This window comes from Diadema setosum, chromosome 10, assembly GCF_964275005.1.
Source record: "Diadema setosum chromosome 10, eeDiaSeto1, whole genome shotgun sequence".
In the NCBI taxonomy this organism is placed as follows: domain Eukaryota; kingdom Metazoa; phylum Echinodermata; class Echinoidea; order Diadematoida; family Diadematidae; genus Diadema; species Diadema setosum.
The window spans coordinates 3090337-3112902 of NC_092694.1; the positions used below are offsets into that span (position 1 = coordinate 3090337).

At 37.7% G+C, this 22566-nt stretch overlaps 1 pseudogene; it reads left to right on the plus strand.

The window, feature by feature from the left end:
- The first annotated feature begins 2793 nt into the window (after positions 1-2793).
- LOC140234007 (uncharacterized) lies at positions 2794-3660 on the plus strand (annotated as a pseudogene).
- The last annotated feature ends 18906 nt before the right edge of the window (positions 3661-22566 follow it).

Consider the following 22566-nt stretch of genomic DNA (forward strand, 5'->3'; position numbering starts at 1 on the left):
AACGATTTTTGTAGCTTGATGAACTTTTAAACACAGAAAGTACCTTACCCTTTGCTTCACATAGAACCCATGGTTCCAAAGGCGATTCCAAAACGGAGGTGTTCCCTGCTGCCTTGGAAGATGAGTTCTTCGCTACAAGCTGTACGGTGCTTCCGTCCACCATTTGCCTCTTACCGCAGATCGTTAACATTTCCTTGCACTCCTGCGAGGCTTCTCAGCCATTTCAAATATACGTACATAACAAGATATCAAAGCGCGAAATGGCATCAGCTCAGAATATTATTCATAATAATGATATCGATAATGATAGCAAATATTATACTGATGGTAAATACAGCAATTCCAATGCCCCAGTGAAGGCATGAAACAGATGCTATGCGTTTTTGTTTGTTTTGTTGCTTTCATTTTTTTTATCACACGACAAAAGAATACATACATTTAGTGCATAACATTACACGATGCATAGAGCCTAAGCATACTATGTTACAACGTAATTGAGAATACATGTATAAATACATGATGAAAAGAACATTAGTTGATGCATTGGCCTTTATAGAAGAATGATATATTACCAAGTAATTAAAAAAGTTATCGTAAAAATTACAACAGTTAAGAAGCTAGATAATGGCTGAAATACTCATTCAAAGTAAGTTATGCCTTAACTAATCGAAATTTCCAAAAAGAAAATAGAGAAAAGGGGCGACATAAATTAATGAATATTGGAATTATTTGTTTGTAGCAATATAAGAAAAGAACAACATGAGACCGCAAACATTATGCAGCGTACTGCTACACATGGATCGAGGCGTCGGGGTAAAATTAAAAATCAGATTTGACTTTCTTAATAATGAAGGACCTGTCAACAAAATAGAAGTCTTAAAATCAACTACGACATATTGTTATTATTGTCAGGAAGAAGAATGAGAAAGAAATCAAAATGAAATTTGATTTTATTTGTTTTAAGGAAGAAGATGTAAAGAAGGTCGAATATTAAATAAACAAAGTATTGATATTATACTGTACTGTGCAGTGATGTGCTGTACAGAAAGTTAAAGGTCCTGTTTACGATTGGGAGCAGAGATTTTAAAAAAAACATTTCAAGATCACATTTAATCAATATGTATAGGTCAGTTGTATCACAAGACATCCTGTCATATAAATATTCTTCAATAAAACATAAATATATGTAAAACATCACTATTTCTCTCAACAAAAAGTAACTGTACACGGCTTAGTCTGGTAACATTTTCATGACAACTATTGTTCAAATCTTGTATATATCTAACAATAGGCCTACACAACACTGATTTTATTAATTTAAATTTTTACATTGGTTTCTTCTATCCCTAACTCAGATTTTAGAACTATTTTGAAGCACTAATGTTGGAATCTTGTTTCATCTGCAGATGGTAAATTGTGCCTATAAGTGCTGTTTTGTTAATTTGAAGTTGTTATATAGGAGACTGAGTTGTAGACTAGTCATACAAGGTCTGAAGATACAGACTATATGATAGCCAGCATACTGATACGTATCCATATGTGTTGTACACATAACAGTGGACTGCAACTGAACTAATAAAGGAGTACAGACATACTCTTGTGATTGGCTTCAAATCATGACTTTGAATTGTCTTTATTCGGCTGAAGTGAACCCACAAACATAACAAATTTTGGCGACGAGGATGGGATTTGTTCAGAGAATTACCTTGAACCACTCAATTTTGTGGATGACCAAGAAAAAAGATGGATTTTAATGGATTTAGATTTGATCGTGCAACGGGAAATTTGTGATCCAGTCAGTGGTGGCCTATGAACAGTCCCAGCTATACGAGATTGTGTCATGAACGCTTTGCAGCATTTGATACATTAAGGCTACACAGTATCCATTCATATATAGACTGTCTAGACACTACAGCGGTTTAGGGTACGTAACGTATGGACGCTTTGCAGTAGGTTTCTATGTTGATACAAGAAGTCTAGACCCTAATTAAGCTAGATCTAGTAGATGAGTGTCTACTTGCGTAACAGTTGTTAGTTCAGAGACGCTTTGCAGCTGGTAATTGTTAGTCTGTTAATTCCAACGATTAGTCTAAAAGTTGGATCTAATCTAAGGGCCAGCCCAAGCCCAAGTCCACAGAAGTCCAAAACAGTTCCAGGCCCAGCATAGTTGGGAAGGCTAAGACCCAGCTATAAGGCCAGCCCAGCCGAAGCCCAGCCCAGCCTAGGACCAGCCGAGCCTAGAGCAACAAAGACCCAGCAAGGTCCATCCCAGCCAAAGCCCAGCCCAGCCTAGGACCAGCCGAGCCTAGTGCAACGAAGGCCCAGCAAGGTCCAGCCCAGTCTAAGCCCAGCCCAGCCTAGGACCAGCCGAGCCTAGTGCAACGAGGACCCAACTGTTAGGTCCAGCCCAGCCCAGCCTAGGACCAGCCGAGCCTAGTAGTACCGGTACAAGTTCTTCATAGGTACAACGGGTCCAGCCATCCCAGCCAAGTCATGCAACGTACATAGACTCTAATGTTAGAGCATGCAGTTCTAACTGATGAAATGAAGCAATGAACTCAGTTGAACTTTGTTTTGTAACCAGAATTCTAGAACCACTCTAGATTGCCTGATGTTTATTGTTGCATGGATGCAAAGTTGTAAACTGTTGTTACAAAACGTTTGTTTTGTTACAGATACTACGCATGGCCGGCTAACGAGACGAACGTGGGGCGCAGCTAGCTCCTTCAACACCCAGCTACTATGAACTGCATACCTTAATGCTACCTAAATCTTTATTGCAGCTACACAAATATGAAATCTGGATCAATTAAAGGAAGCTCTACCTATAATTTCCGTAAATCTACCGTGCAAAAGGACAAAAATCCCTGCGGAACTTCTGTCAGCACACCCCTTCAACCTAGACCGGTGAGTGCTTCCTCGTCAATTGGCAGGCGGATTTCAAGACGGAAATTAATAAGAAACTGGACAACGTCATTTCTGATCTGAATGCCGTAAAAACCGATATTGCCACAGTGAAATCCACTATGCAGGACCTTGAAGGTTTGGTCGCCGACACGTCTGCGGGGATCCAATCCGTTGAGGTCGAGAAAATCCCCGAACTTCAGCGTCAACTAGATCAAATGAAGGCCGAATTTGAAGACAAGCTCATTCAACAAGAACTTCACCACCGCAAACAAAATTTGCTTTTCTACGGCATTGCATCCCACCCAAACGAGAATGTTTATCAAGAAGCAGTGAAGGCGTTCGCCCACCTTCTGGAAATTTCAACGGAGGAAGATATGAAGATCCCGGTGGTTAACATCCATCGTCTCCCCATCAAGAGTACCCCCATTGGCGCTACCAACGCCCCTGAACCTCCGGACCCCATCATTGTCCGCTTTGCGAGGATGAGTGATCGTGACAACTTGCTTCGTGCTTTCGAGCAACCGCGACGCCAAGGAACGCCACCGAGAAGTCCCCAGCACGGTCCGCATCACGGTCCGCACCGACCTCCCCCCGCGGATGAAACGGAAACGCGGCCGTTTAGCATCCATCGCATACAATCTCCGGAAGACCAAGAATCTGAAAACAAAAATAGCAGTTCGTGGTGCCAAAGTAGTTCTCATGACCAAACATCCAAACGAGTCATCTTCCGCCTGGTCTACCTGGTCGGATTGACCGTTGCTCCATTGGTATCCGAATACCTATGATTGTAATATGAAGATGTAAAGTCACAATTTAATTTTCTTCTGTGGTTTTCGTAGGCCTAAATGTAATACCCTTTCCACATAAAAAAAAAAATCAATTTATATCAACAAAATGTCATTGTAATTCAATCAAGTTGAATCAGTACTTTTCATTTGTCTTATACGTTTTCGTCTATTGTTCATTTTGCATATTATGTGTATTCCTATGATAGCATCACATGCAATAAGCAGATGAGTTCATTGTTTTTTTACTCTATATAAAAGTATATGTGAAGTTAGTAATGATACGTTTATTGAATAACTCTGATAAACGTTGCTGTCCATTTGATAGGTATACAAAGAGAAACACTGTACACTTCTATCGACTATGCGTTTCTGCACGCCACTTCTTGTGAGCAACACAGTGTAATAGTATCACAAAGGATGGCCACATTCTTATTTCCCTTTTCTCCTTTGAATGCCTTTTACTGAGTTTTTTCCAATATTGAAATTATCATGAGTTATTATTTACACACGCAAAGACAAACGTTTTATCAAAAAAAAAATATCTATTTTTAACGGTAATAATCATAATTTTTCCTTCTTATGTACCCAGTATTTATGATATGTTATGGTTTACCCAAGGTTTCGCCATTTTTCTTGTGTTCAGAGATGTTGAATTATAAGTACACCTTGGTGTGATTTTTTTTTTTAGGATTTCAGTCCATGCATTGTAAAAAATAAATAGATAAATACATAATTTCATTGTTTAAATTTTGTCCACCCTTCACCTAATCTACCCCAGACATTATATATATATTTTTTATTCGTATATAAATCAATTATTTTCTAACGCCCAACAGGGTATCATATAGTAGAAGTAATTTTTCAGTTATAATAATTGTTTTTGACGTACTCGCCATGCCACGTACTATTCCTTTTACCCCGATGCTTAAGATGCTGCGCAATTTGAATGACAACTTTAAATTTTGATTACAAAACCGACATTTTTTTTTTGTCCTATTATTTCTGTACCTGTGCTACATCTCCTCTACTGAGGATTATGTTGATAGTTGTCTAACGTCCCTCAGTACAATGTGAATTTTAGAATAGTCACATTGTTAGCACTTCCATCCAAAGGGTGGGGAGCTCACCGAAAAGAGAGAAACAAAACAAAACAAAACAAAACAAATGCTACTATCTGCATGGTATGTTGCCTCATTCAGTGCTTACCATCATTTGACCGCTATGTTTGTTTGTTGTTTTTTTTTTTAATAAGGTGATATTTAGTTCACCGGCGTCTCTGTTCCTAACAGCAATATGCCCCTGGGCATTAAGTAGTTCAGCTGTTCCGTTTCTCTGGGCTCATAAGCTTGGTATTCACTTCTTTGACGTTCACTTCTATGACGTTATAGACAGGCCAAGCCAGGCCTTCTACATTTTTTTTTTTTTTTTGGTCCCTATTATTGTACTTTACTTAATCCGTTTTTCACTACGTTCCCACGTAAATGGGCAACTCTAGTGAACTTTTGTGAACAGGACATGCAAGAGTTTGGTTACACTGTTCAAAATGGTCTATGGAATTACATCCACATGTACCCCTATTTTCTTCACATTTTAAAACACCATGTTAGGCATTTTAGGGGTGTTCTTTGAAAATTTTAGAACAGTGAAATTATCAGCACATTTACCCGAAGTGTGCAGAGCCCACCGCAAAACCCGCCACTCTTTGTATGGTATTTTTGCAATTGTCTATATATTCAGAGTTTACCACCATTATACCACTTTTTTAGGGTAGTATTTAGTTCATGTTTTTTTCGCCAACAGCCTAATAATCCAGCTGTTTCGTATCTTTTGCCTCTTCTGCTTGGAATTCACTTGTTTGATGTTATAGACGGGCCACGCTTCACAATGTTTTTTGGTTGCTATGGGCAACTTTTGTGAGCTTTGGTGAACAGGACATATGAATCTGGTTACATTGCCGTAGTGATCTATTGAATTTCAAGTATCCTAACTTTCTTTTTATTTTCAATTCCATAACAAGGCTGATGCCCGTGATCTGCATTTTAACATCTTATGTTCTTTTGAACCACAACAATCCTAGGTAAGGCTTTCTGTAATGTCTTTTTTTTCTGTATATTTAAGCTTTGACTACGTACGGTATGTCACTTCTAAAACATTGTCCGATTGTTTGCTTACGTAATGTGTTCAACCTCCTTCCGGACGTTACCCCCACACCCTTTCAAGGCGGTTAAAGGGCGGTCAGAGGCACTTGTTCATCACCGTCAGTGTATCTAGATGTTCTCTTTCAAGGTGTTATAGTGTAAATATGTGCCGCCACGAAATTCAGCTGTTTCGTTTCTTTCGGTTCTTAAGTCTGGAATTCATTTGGTTATCTTGACATCTGATAGGCCAAGCCCCTCCCCCCCCCCCCCCACCATGTCTTTTTTTTTTCCTTTTGTTGCTACGGGCAACTCCTGTGAACCTCTGTGAACAGAACATGCATGGATCTCGTTACATTGCTAAGGGGTCTATTGTATTTACGCATACCACTATTCTCTATTATTTCCAATTCTACTCTCTAAAAAATTTCGAGTGAATAATTCACTCCTCGGAAGGAGTGAATAAAATTTCACTCAATAAAGAGTGAATTTCACTCTTGAAACGAGTGAAATTTGTGTGAAACCCATTCGCCGAGTGAATTTCGAGTGAAAATTAAGCCGAGTGAATTCTGAGTGAATACATAATTAAACGCATTTGGCTAGGCCAATAGAAATTGAGGATTCCCCTGTCATGTGTTTACTCTAAGCCAATCACCAGCCGCAATTTCCCCTGGCTTGGGCGCGAGCAGGTTACTTGAACAGCGACGCGTCGCCTGTGCGTGGACTGTGTGCAATTGCGTGCTGTGTGCTAGCTGTGCGTGTATTATGCATAGGATCACAAATTTACGTGCGTGGTAAGTGCAATCGTGAGGATCTGAGCCTGGATGTCGTGATGGACGTGAGAAAATGTCTGTCTTCAAATTGAGTGGGGCGGAGATATTATTCACATTTTTGAAGGTAAGCAAACCATAGATCGATCTAATTATAACTTGTTGAGTTTTTTTCAGCATTACGGGCTAGTCTAACGTTATACCTCTCCGTAAACGACCATAAGTAAGTTACCTTTAGGGTTCTATACGAATAACCCCGGGCCGCCCGTGGCACAGTTAGCTATATGGGGCTGGTCATACCATGGAACACCTTACGAACAGCTAGAATCCCAGGCCGAAACTCAACTGGTACACACTAGGTGTTGGGATCTAATAATACGTTGAGTCTTTAGACTTTAGTTTAATTGTACACGTTGGGATCTAGGGCTTGAACTATTAAAAAAAAGTGAGTGATGAATGAAACGTTGGTCGTTAGCCATTGAATTGACATTCGTAAGCATAATATCATCACATAACTATACACAGCCCAGTCGCTGTACGTAGGTACGTCTTAATGTACAGCGACTGGGTTGTGTATAGTTAATCATCACACAGAGTCTAATGGTAAAACTTGGTGATTTATGATTATTGTTCATTATACACTGTATGTAGTAAAAAGGACTTTTATTTGCCGCTACATTCGAGCATCCAAACAGCTGGGATAATACCACGTACACTAGCTCCCACGTCATGTGTCGTGATCATCTACTATGGTACTGTACTAGGTAAGAAGTATGATGCGTGTACTGTTCGTGTGAAGTGTTGGTCCACTGTGACATCACACTTCTAGCTGAAGATCAGCGTGCTCACACATCATGGAGATCGATCCCCCTTGTAGCAGACGATGACTGGTACTATTTTCAACATTGTTTTTTTTTTATGAAAGTTACAGGTGACCTTAGGTACCGGTATTGAAATTTGGCAGAGATCATGGATCTTTGGGTCTTTCTAACATTAAATATGCTGATGTAGCTAAAAAAGGATTTAGGCCTACTAGCTTTTGTATTGGTGCTCACTTAGTATTTGTGTGGACGAAACAACTGCATAACTATTGTCTTGTGGAAATGAGTTCTAAATCCATTTCTGAACCTTGTGTTTTCATACTTTCCTCCAGATAAAGACGTAGACATGACAGCTCTTCGGGAGTGATGGTGATTTAAAGGAACTCGGTGTAGGGGTCATCATTTGGAGAACAAAGATAGATATTGATAGCTGTACAGTCTCTGTCACACGAAGAGGGTGCAGATCACCAGATTGCAAAGTACCAGATGTGGTCAACGACTAGCGCCCATTGAATTCAGGGTTGACGAATGCTGGAAACACCGGGCCAACATCAGCGAAGGAGCCTCTGAGATATGGACTTCCATTGCATTAACCCTGCTGTAAGCTATTCTGTTGTTTTCCACTATGATTAATGAAGGGAGACTAGTTTGAAATTGATTCATATTTATTTTACATTCTGGAGTCTTAGTAATTACATAAGAGGCTACATCAAGAGACTGAATGCTTGGTTAGTTTTATTTTGTTTGAAGAAATGAATTTCAAGATACTTCATGGAGCAGTTTTGGAGCTGTCCTTCCCTCTGAAAATGAATGTCTTGACAGGTTAGTACTTGTATTTAAGAAAAATGTGTACCGTGTACTTGCCGTATCGACAGAAGTGAAAACCATGTTATGGTCAGTCTTGAGTTGTGAAAGTAGAGCTGTTGCTTATGTCAAATATGTATGTTAAATGATTTTGCTCTTCAAGTTTATAATATAAACTGGAGGAACCTACTATCCTCTATTCCTCATGCCATTTGTATTATTCATAAAACCATTAAATTTTACTTATTTGCCCAGGAATTCAACACACACATCACTTCAAGGGGGAAGAGATACTTCAAAAGCTGAGGGAAGGAGTTCTGACTGTTCCGAGGAGACATCTGCGCACCCAGATCATTGCAGCATATTTGTTGTTGAAAATGGAAGCAGAAAACTGTACAGCGTAAGTTCAGTTATTTAAAATATTATTATTATTCATATATTATATTATCATAATTATTGAAAATTGGTCTAGAATACCAGTTTCCCATTGTCATGTCTTGTATTACATTTCCATCCAATATATAACCATGTAATTTGCCTGTTCATTTTTTTTTGGTCTTCTCAAGTATAGAGAAAAGCAGACTAAAATTTGCCCCCCCCCCCAAAAAAAAAAAGAAAGAAAGAAAGAAAGAAAGTAGAAGGGACCGGTAAGTATAACATTGTTAATGAAGTGATGGTTTTAGATTAAAAAATAAAGACTGGTATACTTGTATGAGACATGTAAACAGAGTGTACGTACAAGACTCCACGCTGACTTATTTTCTTGGTAGCCCCATCGGGCCACATGTATATTGATTTGATAATAGTCCTAATACTTATGCTTTAATCATCACAGTGATTAATAAAAAAAAGTGGGAGTTGATGTGCCATGAAGTTCAATGGATAATCACATCTTGTATAATTTTTTCTACTAACTGTGCACATTCACACTTAACCTATCTGCATGAAATTTTCATATGTATTAACTGATATCTGGCTCAAGTAGCAATAAATGTACTTGAAACAGTGGTACTGAATAGCAATAGAAATTAATGCCAAGAAAAAAAAAAACATAAAAATAGTTCAGCCCCTTAAAAGATTAAAATGAGGGCCAAATTTTTGATGTTATATATTTGCGTCCTAGAATATGATTATAATTCTTCTTGCTTTTTAAATTCAGATACCAAGTAGTGAGCAAAGGATGTTGCAGCCAAGGCTGTTGCGATGCAGTACCCCACTTTGTGAGACACCACACAAGGTGCAAAAGGACATGTAAGTTTATACTCGTAAGTTTATGTGATCTACAACTTTTTTTAGCCCTCTTTAGCAGAAAGCTTAAGTGACATACCTTGTAACATGGTATCTTATTCATCTAGCTTGCAAAAACTTCAATATTTTCAACTTTTCTCAAGAGCTAGTGGACAGAATTAAGCAACCAAACGAGGAGTTGATCATCCTTGTTTAGTTAGGGGGCAAGGACCCAAAGTTTTTCAGGTTATGGGCATGACCCCCCCCCCCCCCCCCAAAAAAAAAAAAAAAAAAAAAAAAAAGATGGCCTTTACAGGGAAATTGCATCTATTTCTTAATCAACTCATTGTGCAAATATACAGGGCAATGTGGGGACTTCTTATAATCTTTGATGTACCTTCTCATAGATGTCTAATAAAGTTGTGTGCAGATTGGCCTGATTCCATGACTTAGGTTCGATAAACGTTAACTTCAACGTAACGTAATGTAACTTAAGTTCCAACATGCCAGTTGCGCCGTTCATTTATAATAAACCTATTCTTGTTTTCTTCCATAAGAATGCCACTACATGTATTTCTACTGCTATCAGATCTTCATCAGTTATAGTCAACTCTGTGCCAAAGTCAAATTTGTTGAGACTCAAGAAAAAACTTTAACTTACAATGCATTCTTATATTTCAGGAGTATACCTGTATGGCAAAGATCATGGATTCATTGAGTATCGTTTGAAGACCTTGAGGAGTTATGACACCACTCATCACCTCAGGCAGAGAGAGAGAGAGTAGTTGCAGCTCCCACCAAGCCCCTGACCGAGCACCATTCCATCGTTAGATTAGAAGCCCAATGAGAAGAGACAGCTACCATTGGTGTATAGGTCTAAATACCCTTGCTTTTTCCTCTTTTGAGATACAGTATATGCTCCTCTGACGTTGGAACTTCCATTCTTGTTGAAGAGTCAGCCTCATCAGGCTCAGCGGTAGCTTAGCATGAAGCTGTCACCAGGATGTACTGCAGCACTTCAACATTAAAAGTAGAACAGGGCTCGCCGATGAAAAGAGTTTGTTGCATAGAATGTGTGATTGTTAATGCTTTAAATTGTTGATTGTTGTATATACTAGTAACTGAAAATAGTTTTGACTTATATAGTCAAGAAAAAATCTCCTCTTCATGGCCACATGTTAATCAATACATTCATCTGTAAGGTGTTCCAAGCATATGAAAGAATGTTTGGCCACACACAGCTTGGCATTCCGCATGATACGAATCTGGCTGCGCTCATGATTAAGCACCCCCTTCTCTCCAGGCAATTCTGACTTGCTTTAATAAAACCTTTTTATGGTCTAATATTCAAGAGAGAAAACTGTTGACAAACACTCGTATGTGTTTTTTTTCTTTCCCTCATTTTTTTTTTTTTTTTGGGGGGGGGGGGAATGCTACAAATAGCAGCTAAATAGTAGAATCTTCCAATGGTCATCCATGCTCTTGGGATGAAGATCATGTCTCCATGTTGTGATTAAGTTACCACATACATTTGTCACCCCTTTGATGAACAGTGATGCAGTACAATATGCATGTGCTCAAACCTATTGCATCCATCTTCTTTGGAGTAGAGGGAAAAATCTAAAAAAAAAAAAATAAAACAAAATTGATGGGAGTCATTGATCCCTAGGGTTACGGGACCCAGAGTTATTTTGTACATTTTCACCTTTATGTAATTGATGTACTGTACTTTGAAAAACTTGTGGGTAGAAGCTCAATTGGTTCAACTTCTTTTTCCACGAAACATCTGCAGCCCATCATTGATAAATCCACAGCATTAGAGTAGATGGAGCCAAATAGATTAGTTCACTAATGTGCCCAGTCAAACTTATGGATAATTCTTCCCTTGACCTCATAACAAATTATAAAGATAACCTGCAACTGACAATCATATTTTGTTATAAAGTGTTAGCAGTGATGTCATAATTGCCCACCATAAGGCTGCGTTCACATAGAAGTATACTATTTGGGTATTCGGGGCTCGTTTTCGAGGGCACGCGAATAGCTTAAATCGAACGACAGGATTTCCTAACACCAGTTCACATAAGAGGGCACTATTTGAATGTACCGAATAGCATAGAATAGTGTAGCAAAGTGGGAATTGAGCTTGTTTGATTTTCCTGCAGCGTATACCGTCTCACGTTTATGAAATAATGACAATTTTGGTCTGGATTTGCCCTTTAGCAAAAATAAGCATGTAGACTGACACTCTGATGCAGTTTAGAAATTGTTAATAAGATTTGCTGGGATGTAGGAGGAAGAAATCCTCACTGCATGGGATGGCAAGTTGACGGTGAGGGTGATGGTGTACTGGGTGCCCGAATAGCGAATAGCGAATACCGTATACCGTATACTTCTATGTGAACGCAGCCTAATGAAGTCAATTGCCTAAACTTGACTAGAAATCAAGACTGCATACAAAAGCTGCAGCAATATTTACTTCAGGGAAACCTAAGGCAAAAGAACACCTTTGTTAGAGAGGCATGCATGAATGAATATTGATCGCCTTTGCTATGGAAGCCACCATTATGGTGGCCAACATGACGTCACATAAAATCACTCTATAAGAAATTCAGTTTGCATGCATTGTTGCTACATCTGGCAAAACTCGGAAGGATTACAAGTGTTCAATATTGTACAATGATGCCTTATTTAGGTGAAGAAGATCAATGATATGATACATGTGGTGTCAACTGTATTGATTGCAATTCTTTTTCCATAAATAGTAGGCCCGGTTGGGGGGGGGGGGGGCTACGAGCCCTCCTCCCCTTTGACATTCCATGCCAAATTTCATGAAGGCATGATTATTTTGGGGGGTTATTGATTGTAATCAATAACATAAATATATTCATGCTGGACATGTCGCTGAAAAATTTCATAGAAAAGGCAATGAAAAACAAAAAGTAAGAAACAAAGAAAACATGAGTAAATAGAAAAAAAATAGATACTTCAGAATTTTTTGATGGCACAATTTTTTTCTCTTTCATTTGCTATGGACGCTAGAAAGAATATTTACACAAAAAAACAAAAAATGTGCCTTTTTGGAACTTTAGTTATGGCAAAATGTCTGATTTCATGCTCAAATTAGCATAATTTAGCCAAGTGACTTTTTTTGTTGTTGAAAATCAACATTACCGTTTTATAGATTATGTCACAGGCAATTTGTGTGTGGATTTTGTAATGATCGCACGGTTGATGGCCGAGGTCTGGGGGGTTTCAGGGAGGCCTCCCTCTGGCTCTATCATCTACATAAATAACCCACCTAAAGCCTACTTAAAGTCAAGACCATGCTTCTCTGATCGAGTATGTTTAGGTATTTGTGCAATGTACTTGTAGAGCATCACTGTGTTACATGACAGAGGATCCAAACTTGATTAATCATGCAGTATTGAAAATTTCTGTATTTTTGTCAATTTTTCAAAGCAATCACAATTCCTGGTACATGTGTAATTGTTTTTGTATTATAATATAGATAATGGTGACAATACTTTGCAAGTCTTTTGTAGCTTATCATTGAACATGCAATAATTATATTCACTTGTAGTCGAAAATTAAACATGTTCAGGAAGGGTACTTGTAAAATGTTTCACGTTTGCACAAACTTTATGAATTTGGCATATTTTCGGGGAAATGTGTGATGCTAATATTTGAAGAGTTTGTTCACAAAAACCGATATGTCCATTTTTGAAGATTTTGATGTACGGTCTCTGTCATAAAGTACAAAATAATACCTTTTGAATTATATATTGGTCACTACATATAAAGGTACATTTTTGAAGTTATCAAAAGAAGCAAACATTTTCTTATTATTCTCTGTATTTTTCTTGACCTTTAATCGCAAATATCTCCATTTGGCACATATGGACTTATCAGTTTTTGCAAACAAACTCTTCATTTGTAGAGCTTTGGGAATGACAGCTAGAATAGCATATTTACAAGGACCTTGTGATGATTATGGTGACAGTTGTTCTTAAATGATAAAAATATGTATAATTATTATTGGCCACAATTCATGGAAAACCTGATACTCGGCACATGAAGACTGTTTGTAATGGTGTACTGCTCATGCGTAGCATTTAGTACATTATCTTCTTATATCCCCCTAAATGCTACTTAATGAAAGAATAAATTAATAAGAAAGAATGAAAAAACAGCCAATTGGATTACTAGCTTATATTTATTCAGTTTCATGTATTGGGTAGGGTAGGAATGACTTTCAAAACTGGAACACAAAGTTGGCAATGCACTGGGCTACCAGTGGTGGATCATTGGCTTCAAAATACATGCATTAATATTAACAAATATCTATATTATGAACGTTGCTTGCTGTTTTTGTTTGTATTAGTTTGATTGGTATTCATTATTCCAGAAATGGCTCCAGACCACCTAGATTATTCCCAAATTCATCACCATTGTCACTTTTTCTTCCAGGGTTGAATAACTAGTGCACTGAGTGCTGTGATAGAGATATGTGCTCATGTAGAGTGTAATTCCGTTTGGGATTGAAAAAAGATTGAAAAAGGATTGAAAAAAGATTGAAAAAGGAGTGAACAACCTCCAGAGTTAAAGAAGAGTGAAATAAATAGGAGTGAAATGAGAGTGAGAAAGGAGTGAAAAACGACTGACAAAAGAGTGAAATACGTCAGGAGTGAATTTAGAGTGAGAAAGGAGTGAACATCCCACCAAAAACATTTCCGTCTTTTTTCACTCTCTTTTGGAGTGAAATTTCTGTTCACTCGAAATTCACTCCACTTCTAGTGATCCTTGACGTCACTACCAAGGGGAGTGAAAATCGAGTGAAAATTCACTCTTTCTTTTTTAGAGAGTAGACACGGTGGCCGACCGCGAGCTTCATTTAAATGACCAGATGTTTTATTGAACCACAATGAATTCTAGGTTCTTTTTCTCTGTTTATGAAATGCCTACACTTGATTTGAATTGTTAAAAGAAAACTGTAGGCCCCCCTACTGACATTTTCTAATTCTCTGATAATTCTAATCTACATTTTTTGATGCCTATCTTACAACTGGAAAGAGAGGATTCTAAAAACCCAGGATAAGCCTGTAATGATTTTTTGAAAAAAATGAAAACGAGCAAGCCATGGAACGATCCACACAATTTGGCATACGTCACAGGTGCCACCCTCCGACTTTAGCAAAACGAACTTCACATGTCAATTTACTGATGAAATCTCACATGAAGTACTGCAAAAACTGTTATTTAATAAGATTGCATTATGGATCTGAAATAAACATGTTGAACAATATTAATCATTTTTTTAAAAAGAATCTCTTCAAAAGCTTTTTATTTAGATAACATTTGTAGGGAATATTCCAGATATGCAAAATGAAATTGGCATCATTGTCCGAACGTACTGCCCATAGAAAACTGTGTGTAAGTAACGTTGCACTAACTACTAGTATACTATGCATTGATGATGAGCGGTAATGGTTCGACAGTTCAAACTTATCTAACGAAGATGAGGACTGAGTGCTAGTCAACGGCAATCACGGTTTACGCCTAGTTAAAAGAAAACGGCACCCAATACACATAGACTCTAGACTAGAACTAGGACTAGGACTAGGACTAGTGAGCAGTCAAGGACCGAGTAGATTCTAACGTTACGTGGCAATTCAAGTCTTGATGAGTAGGCCCCTTCACTCACTCGCCGCCCCGCCCGTCGACAGCTGTACGTGCACAGCGCTAATAGGCACGGCGTAAACGTAGTATACATACCGTTGCTGCCAGAACTTGAAGAAAGTCCAGACGAAAGTCCAGACTCCAGATCTAGATCTGGACCCTTGTCCTGCAGGCACTGTTGCAGGCACCGTGCTCCTGTGCTGATTTTTTTTTTTTTTTCAGGTAAGGTATCTGCTTTATGGATTTCCAATGTTTTGTAGTCGAGATAAATCTCATAGTGGTCGTATTAACACCAAGGACTAGATCTAGATCTAGTTTAGTTTTAGTAGGACCCATACCTCGGAAGAGTGGCCTGACCACGTAGATACTAACAGTGCCACCGCTTCGCGATCCAAGCGCTGGTGTAGGTATAGTGCTAGCGTACTTCCATATCCATGTAGATATCTCAAAATTCACTTAACCAAATTGCACCAAAATCACAGGAAATATTCTATGACTCATGTCCACTTGCTCACGCTAATTGAAACCAAATCGCAAGTCGGGAAGCGTAAGTGAAGTTGTCGACTTTCCTGTCGTCGCTAAAAATAACTGAAGACTGAAGTTAGCCATGTAATATGATGAGACAAATCTTTCAAGTAGTCGGGAGCACAAAATCAATTTATAAATTATTTGAGCTATGTCGAATGAAAAATATAGTTCGTAAATCACACATATCGCCAAAATCATGACATTTTTTAGTTTAGTTCCCGCGTAAATTCCCCATTCGCAAAGTACTAGTCGGCTAACTTCAGTTCTAGATTGTGCATGTCGCGTTTACCATTAGTCAGGTCGCTTAGTGAAATTACCGTTACACGGTGGATAAAATCATCAAATTTGGCATATGGATTCCTTTAGGACTATTAAACAATATTAGAGTAGGAGCCCTCTGGATTTTTTTTATTTTTAGGGTGAAAATGCTAATTTTTTATATTTCTTTATAATATGATATATATATATACTGTATTGCGTAGGTAGGGCAGGTCGCTTAGTGAAATTACCATTACACGGCGGATAAAAGCATATTTTTTTCTTTTCACACGGATTCCTTTAGGACTATTAAACAATATTAGAGTAGGAGCCCACTGGAATGTTGAGATTTTTAGGGTGAAAAAGCTAAATTTTGATATTTCTTTATAATATCATTATATTGTACTGTGTAAGTAATAGTCATGTCGCTTAGTGAAATTACCATTACACGGCGGATAAAAGCATCAACTTTTTTTTCACACGGTTTCCTTTAGGACTATTAAACAATATTAGAGTAGGAGCCCTCTGGAATTTTTCGATTTTTAGGGTGAAAATGCTGATTTTTTTTTATATTTCTAATGATATATGTATATACTGTATTGCGTATAAGTAATAGGTCGCTTAGTAAAATTACCATTGCACGGCGGATAAAAGCATCATTTCTTTTTCACATGGTTTCCTTTAGGACTATTAAACAATATTAGAGTAGGAGCCTTCTTTAATTTTTCGATTTTTAAGGTGAAAATGCTGAATTTTGATATTTCTTATATACTGTATTGCGTAAGTAGGGCAGGTCGCTTAGTGAAATTACCATTACACGGCGGATAAAAGTATCATTTTTTTTTCACATGGGTTCTTTGAGAACTGTTAAACAATATTAGAGTAGGAGCCCTCTGGGATTTTTCGATTTTTGGGGTGAAAATGTTGAATTTTGATATTTCTTTATTATATATATATTGTATTGCGTAAGTAATAGTCAGGTCGCTTAGTGAAATTACCATTACACGGCGGATAAAACCATCATTTTTTTTTTCACACGGTTTCCTTTAGGACTATTAAACAATATTAGAGTAGGAGCCCTCTTTAATTTTTCGATTTTTAGGATGAAAATACTGAATTTTGATATTTCTTTATAATATGATATATATATACTGTATTGCGTAAGTAGGGCAGGTCGCTTTTAATAGTGAAATTACCATTACACGGCGGATAAAAGTATCATTTTTCCACATGGGTTCTTTGAGGACTGTTAATATTAGAGTAGGAGCCCTCTGGAATTTTTCGATTTTCAGGGTGAAATGCTGAATTTTGATATTTCTTTATAATATCATATATATATTGTATTGCGTAAGTAATAGTCAGGTCGCTTAGTGAAATTACCATTACACGGCGGATAAAAGCATCATTTTTTTTTTCACACGGTTTCCTTTAGGACTGTTAAACAATATTAGAGTAGGATCCCTCTGGAATTTTTCGATTTTTAGGGTGAAAATGCTGAATGTTTATATTTCTAATGATATATATATACTGTACTGCGTATAAGTAATAGTCAGGTCGCTTAGTGAAATTACCATTACACGGCGGATAAAAGCATCATTTTTTTTTTTCACACGGTTTCCTTTAGGACTATTAAACAATATTAGAGTAGGAGCCCTCTTTAATTTTTCAATTTTTAGGGTGAAAATGCTGAACTTTGATATTTCTTTATATAAAATGATCCATGTACTGTTGCGTAAGTTATAGTCAGGTCGCTTAGTGAAATTACCATCACACGGCGGATAAAAGTATCAATTTTTTTCACACGGGTTCTTTGAGGACTACTAAACAATATTAGAGTAGGAGCCCTCCGGGATTTTTGTAGAAAAACACTAAAGAGATCAAATTTCAAAATGGCCGACACTTAATTGGAAAAACCTTCACTTTTCATGTTATATGGGTAATACGATGACAATATATTACATTTGTTTTTGTATTTTGGATTTGCTTTAGAACTTTGGCTTGAACATTGCGTTAGGAGCATTATATTCCTGCGTAATGTAAAGTCTCTGAACTGATGGGGGAGACGTATAAGGGCAAAAGATGAGAGTTCACAACAGATCTGAACTTATACATTGCATATATATATATATGAAGGGGTCGGTGCATTATAGTGCTAACCCACACAATGGTCATTCTGAGATAATCGCTTCTGAAAGTTTGAAAAAATCCATAAATGAGGTTAATGACTCAAGAAGGCCAATTTTTTGTTACATGAACCATTAGATACTCAAGATTGAATAGCTAAATGATAGAAATTAATAATCAATATTTTTGGTCGATTCAAGAGCATTTTTAGAATCACATTTTCAAAATGTGGCTTAGCACTTTATTGCAGCCAAATCCACCATCAATACAAATAGTCTTTATTCTGTGAAAACTCACAAAATATCAATACCTCTTTGCCAAAAATGGAAATTAATGCAAGATTTTAGTTTCCCTCCTTTGTGGTGCGAAATTAAAACAAAACAGACTTTTTTTTTATCAGTCATGTCAATCTCTAACGTGTAATCTGCGTGAACCTATGAGGACACATTATACATATATTTCAGACAAGCACAGAATCAATTATGCACGGGCAAAGACATCCTGAAATAAGGAGATTTTAATTCAACAATTCAAATCTTAAAATGACAAAGCGTTCAGTGCCCTAACAATTACAAAATTTGCAGGGTTTTTGTCATAAAAACGTCAGAAAAGTCATTATTTTGTCTAACATGAACACTTCTGAATGAACGATAAAAGCTAAGGTTGGGATTCAAGAAGTAAAGGACAAAATGTCTCACATTCAGATATCTGTCATTACAAATGTCATTTTCCTCCTCTGGAAGCGATGTTAAACGTAAATTTCTGATAATGAGTTGTTCTGAGTTCAAAGGTGAAAAGTTTGTTAACACCTGGCTCTACTAAGGTTAAACCAAATCCAGCACAGTCAGTACTGCATTTATTCTTCTGGGTCAATTATGTTATCAACAAGCTGTGGGTCATCCTCTCTATTCTGACCACGCTTCAGTGTTTCAAAGAATTTCCTATAAGGACCTGGCATCCATGCCATTACAGACATAATATCACTAGAGACATAAAAATGTTTCTAATGACATAAATGTCATTAGAGACATAAAAGCTTCATATAGGCAAAAACAAAGCATCTCAAATCGTACAGCTTATTTGTCAGAAAAAGGTCAGAAAAGTCATTATTTTGTCTAACATGAACACTTCTGAATGAACGATAAAAGGTAAGGTTGGGATTCAAGAAGAAAGAAAGAAAATGTCTCAACATTCAGATATTTGTCATTAAAATGTCATTTTCTTCTTCTGGAAGCGATGTTAAATGCAAATTTCTCATAGTAAGTTATCTTGAGTTCAAAGGTGAAAGGTTTATCAACACCTGGCTCCAATAAGGTTAAATCGAATCCAGCACAGTCAGCACGACATTGATATTGTTCTTCTGGGTCAATTATGTTATCAACAAGCTGAGGGTCAACCTCTCTATTCTGGCCACGTTTCAGTGTTTCATAGAACTTCCTATGGGGACCTGGCATCCTTGTCATTAGAGACATAATGTCACTAGAGACATAAACATGTCTGTAATGACATAAATGTCATTAGAGACATTCAAGCTTCATATTAAAAGACAAAAACAAAGCATCTCCTATCGTACAGCTTATTTGTCACAAAAATGTCAGAAAAGTCATTATTTTGTCTCACATGAACACTTCTGAATGAACGATAAAAGGTAAGGTTGGGATTCAAGAAGAAAGAAAGAAAATGTCTCAACATTCAGATATCTGTCATTAAAATGTCATTTTCTTCTTCTGGAAGCGATGTTAAATGCAAATTTCTCATAGTAAGTTATCTTGAGTTCAAAGGTGAAAGGTTTATCAACACCTGGCTCCAATAAGGTTAAACCAAATCCAGCAGAGTCAGCGCTACATTTGTTCTTCTGGGTCAATTATGTTGTCAACAAGCTGTGAGTCATTCTCTCTATTCTGACCACATTTCAGTGTTTAATAGAACTTCCTATGGGGACCTGGCACACATGTCATGAGAGACATAATGTCACTAGAGACATAAACTTGTCTGTAATGACATAAATGTCATTAGAGACATACCGGCTTCATATTAAAAGACAAAAACAAAGCGTCTCCTATCGTACAGCTTATTTGTCACAAAAATGTCAAAAAAGACATTATTTTGTCTAACACGAACACTTCTGAATGAACGATAAAAGCTAAAGTTGGGATTCAATCAGGAAGAAACAAAATGTCTCAACATTCAGATATTTGTCATTACAAATGTTATTTTCTTCCTCTGGAAGTGATGTTAAATGCAAATTTCTCATAGTAATTTGCTCTGAGTTCAAAGGTGAAAGTTTGTTAACACCTGGCTCCAATAAGGTTAAACCAAATCAGCACAGTCAGCACTACATTTGTTCTTCTTGGTCATTTATGTTGTCAACAAGCTGTGGGTCATCCCTCTCTATTCTGACCACTCTTCATTGTTTCATAGAACTTATGAGGACGTGACACCCATTTCATTGGAGATCAAAAGCTTCATAAAGGCAAAAACAAAGGATCTCCAAACGTACAGCTTATTTGTCATAAAAAAGTTCAGAAAGGTCATTATTCATTCTTGTCTAACATGAATATTTCTGAATGAACGATACAAGCTTAGATTGGGAATCAAGAAAGAAGAAACAAAATGTCTCAACATTCTGATCTTTGTCATTAAAGATGTCATTATCCTCCTCTTGAAGCGATGTTAAACGCAAATTTCTAAATAGCAAGTTGTTCTATTACAATTCAAAGGTGAAAAGTTTGTTAACACCTCGCTCCAATAAGGTTAAATCAAACCCAGCCCAGTCAGCACTACATTAATATTGTTCGTCTGGGTCAATTATGTTATCAACAAGCTGTGGGTCATCTTTTCTATTCTGACAACGATTCACTGTTTCATAGAAAATTATATGAGGACCTGGAACCCATGTCATTAGAGACTATTAAAGCTTCGTAAAGGCAAAACACAAAGCATCGCCAAACGTACAGCTTATTTGTCATTTAAAGAAAATGGTCAGAAAAGTCACTATTTTGACTAATATGAACACTTCTGAATGAACGATAAAATCTACTGTTGGAATCCAAGAAGAAAGAAACAAAATGTTTCAACATTCAGATATTTGCCATTGAAATATCATTTTCCTCCTCTGGAAGCAATGCTAAACGCGAATTTCTAATAGTAAGATGTTCTGAGTTCAATAGTGAAAAGTTTGTAAACACCAGGCTCCAATAAGGTTTGATCCAATCCAGCACAGTCAGCATTACATTTGTTCTTCTGGGTCAATTATGTTGTCAACAAGCTGGGGGTCATCCTCTCTATTCTGACCACGCTTCAGTGTTTCATAGAACTTCCTATGAGGACCTGGCACCCATGTCATTAGAGACATAATGTCATCAAGTTTGGGGGCTGGAATCGGGATTCTCGCCTTCCCCTTTGAAGGTAGCATGAAGGGGTTCATAGCACGAACTGGTCTTCCTCTCCTCATGATAGGCAAATTTTCATACTTCTCATTGGCCACGTTGTACGAATAGCACACACCGAGGACGCCTTTGCTTTGTCATCAAAGCAGAAGATGGATGCCTTCGAGAATTCCAGCTTGGTTCCCTCATCTGTTGTGGAGCGCTTTGTGATCTGCTGTTGTAGCATTGACACAGGTTTGAAGTCTTCAGACTGCATCATGTAGACACTAAATGGTCGTGCCTTTCTTGCGCCTCGTACAGCATCAGCCCACTGTTTTGGTGAGTAGATCTGCCTGTTTCTCGCATGCTTTTCTATGACTCCAAAGTCTCTATCACAGGGCAGGTAGGTGTGTCCCACAACTGGGAAGTGATGTTTGACTGAATTGAATCTTCCAGATCTGACAAGGGCTTCACTCAATGCAACGATGTTCCAGTTCTTGTTTTGACCCTTGCAGTTATCTGAAATGATGTGAAGAGTCTTTATTCGTGGACTAAGGTTTTCCAGATACTTTATGAGGCAGCTTCCAATCTCGTCAGACCCTCTCTTTGCTATATCTTCAGACCACATGTACATATGACCAGAATTGGCACCACAGTCATGGATACCCAGGTTATATGTCCACAGTTTCCGCTTGTAGAACGCTGGGCCTACCGTAAGCTTTGGTGTTGGCATGGCTTGTTGGAGATCAACTGCAATAACATGGATCTCTTCTGGATTCTCTGATGCTTCATTTGCAAGATGTTGGATTTTACTTTGTGCAGCCTCAGCTTGACGTAGGTGAAGTTCTTTCTTCTTCCTCAAGACAGATGACCTCTCCTCATCCTCACATGTCTGCAGTTCAGCATCAATTTCATCACACTGTGCGCAAGTGTCGGATGCTGGCAATTTGAACCCAATGTTGTAATCTTCGCAGAAGATCCGACGAAACTTGTCCGGAGATACGAAAGGAATGCGATTTACCCTACACCAGTCCATGTAGACATCCCGGTACAGCGTGGACACATTCAAGTCACAGTTGAGATACGTCTTGTTAGGATTTACTTGTCGGCTGTAATGACTCTCGTACTTGGGCAAGTTGTCAATGAATGTGTGTACA